The sequence below is a fragment of the Octopus bimaculoides genome, chromosome 2, assembly GCF_001194135.2.
Source record: "Octopus bimaculoides isolate UCB-OBI-ISO-001 chromosome 2, ASM119413v2, whole genome shotgun sequence".
NCBI lineage: Eukaryota > Metazoa > Mollusca > Cephalopoda > Octopoda > Octopodidae > Octopus > Octopus bimaculoides.
The window spans coordinates 107,733,123-107,735,837 of record NC_068982.1 but is presented as its reverse complement, the minus strand read 5'-3'; the positions used below and the strand labels follow the sequence as shown (position 1 = coordinate 107,735,837).

General features: G+C 40.6%; 1 protein-coding gene across 6 annotated transcripts in view; it reads left to right on the top strand.

The window, feature by feature from the left end:
* The window catches only part of LOC106880451 (myosin heavy chain, non-muscle), a 135,185-nt gene that overhangs the window by 105,082 nt on the left and 27,388 nt on the right, over window positions 1-2,715 (top strand). The gene's annotated exons all lie outside the window — the stretch shown is intronic.

The window sequence follows — 2,715 nt, the reverse complement described above, 5'->3', positions numbered from 1 at the left end:
TTTTTTTTTTTTTTTTTTTTTTTTTTGCTATTTTGTTCTATGTTTGTTTTTAGCAGTCTTTGTTTTCAGATACTTTTTGTTCTACTGTGAATAGTGACATTATTTTATATATAAATGTAAAAGCTACTGCTTTGATAAATGAGCAACAGTTTTCTACATTGTCACTTGTCATAGTTTATTTTTAGTAATAAGACAGTCTATATGCAGTGTCAAGAGCAAATTTGCTTTGAAGAAATGAAGACCACATAAAGTAGTGGAGAACCCTCCCCCCATCCCTTCTGTCTTGCAAGGTATAAAACAAGCCAGTACTTACTGTAAAGTAGTTGGCGATCCTGTGGTGACATTATAAGGTCAGATGAGTCTTTTAGTTTTGTCTTATCAAAGGCAGGATAATTTGACCTCTAGTGCTGGTGTTAGGAAGGTCACCCAGCTATAGAAGACATACGAAAATGAAACTTGTGAGTGAGGTGTAGTTCACTGACCCTACCTAAGAGAGTAGTAACCCTTGAATAAGAACTCATTTGAACTGTGGTGACATGTTCTACCCATGCCAGTATGAAAAATGAATAAATATAGATGATGTATTTGGATTCCTCCCTTCATGTTTGAAGTTGTAGTCTTATGTATCTTAGATTTTTCTTCCAAGTTGCTCTAAGAAGTATAAATAACATACATGGATCTATTCAGTTTATTACTGTCTTAATCTGTGACTTTGTGTCAATATAAGAAGTCATTAATTCTCGCTGAAGTTAACAACTCTCCTCCTTTTCATTATCATTTAATGACCTTGTTCCATGCTGGTATGGATCGGATGGTTTGACAAGATCCATCAGGTCCAAGGACTGCATCATGCTCCACTGTCTATTTTGACATGATTTCTTCAACTGAATGTTTTCCCTAATGCTGACCACTTTGCAGTATGTACTGGGTGCTTTTCATGTGCCACCATCACTAGTAAGGTCGCTCTGCAACTTGCAAGACTACAAACCCCAAGAAAAGTGGCTTTATGCCACAAGATGAAAAGTTAAAATGTGAGAGAAGGGGCCAAAGCAGAACAGGTTTCTTGCTGTAGAGGAACTCATGGCTTCACACACTTCAGAAGGGAGAGTGATCAGGTGGAGAGGAAGAGGTAAAAATAGTGATGAGGTGTTTGTGTGGATAATGTAGGTATAAGGTGAGTCACACTGAAGGAAGTGGGACAGAAGAAATGAGTGTGTGTGGGTAGATGTTGCGAGAGTGTATGGGAGAGTGAGGGATAGTGAGTCGGGGTGAATATAATGGATGAGGGATAAGTGTTGAGTGGATCATAAATATGCAAGGTAGGGAAGAGTAGGTGACAATTGTAGAGTTTAGACAAAGTTGAAGGGTGAATAAGGGGTGGGTGTGACCAGTGATGATGGGAGGAAGAGTAGTAGAATAATAAGTCTGGGGTAAAATGAGAGATAATGAGTGGTTGGGTTGGGATGAAGAGTAGGAAGTGGGTGGAGAGAGAGAAGAGAGTTTGGGTATAGTGTATGGGTAGAGGGAAAATGTGGTGGTGGAAGAAGTGAAATAATTTGGTGGCTCAGAAATGGAGGTTGATGTGAAATGTGGGTGGAGAGGACAGTATTAAGAATGAGGGACGGATATCAAGGAAAAGCTTCTGTTAGAGAGATGAAGAGTGGTGGCAGTGTCTTGCAGAGGAAGTTGGGAGGAGGGCCTGGTCGTGTATATATATATGCCTACACACATGCAACAGTGCCAGGACTTAGTTTTGCAAAGGACTCTAGCATTTATCATGCCCACATTACTTTCCTTTCTAAATCTGAAATATAAAATTTATAGTTGTAAAGTATGACAAATTAGATTTGATGATTGCTAACTTGCCCCACCTCACTCTGTTTACTTGATTTTCATTTTGAAGTTATCTACAGGCATTTAGCAAAAGTAGAAATCTCCCCCCACTTCCTCATGTAGCTCTCCTCTTCCTGCCATGACACTCCTTTCTTCTGGCTTTGATTTTTCTTACACTCCCTCTTCCCTCCCACATCTTTCACTCTAACATCTTTCACCCCTTTTTTTGCTCCCACATATTTCACCCTTGTTTTTGCTTCCACGTATTTCACCCCTCTTTTTGCTCCTACATATTTCACCCCTCTTTTTGCTCCTACATATTTCACCCCTCTTTTTGCTCCCACATCTTTCACCCCTTTTTTTGCTCCCACATCTTTCACCCCTTTTTTTGCTCCCACATATTTCACCCTTGTTTTTGCTTCCACATATTTCACCCCACTTTTTGCTCACACATATTTTACCCCTCTTTTTGCTCCTACATATTTCACTCCTCCTTTTGCTCCCACATATTTCACACCTCTTTTTTGCTCCCACATATTTCACTCCTCCTTCTGTTCCCACATATTTCACCCCTCTATTTGCTCCCACATATTTCACCCCTCTTTTTTGCTCCCACATATTTCACCCATCCTTTTGTTCCCACATATTTCACCTCTCTTTTTGCTCACTCATCTTTCACTCCTCCATTCCACCCACATCTTTCACTCCTCCGTTCCACCCACATCTTTCACTCCTCCGTTCCACCCACATCTTTCACTCCTCCGTTCCACCCACATCTTTCACTCCTTCGTTCCACCCACATCTTTCACTCCACCCACATCCTTCGCTCCTTTGTTCCAACCACATCCTTCGTTCTACCCACATTCTTCACTCCCGAATGGT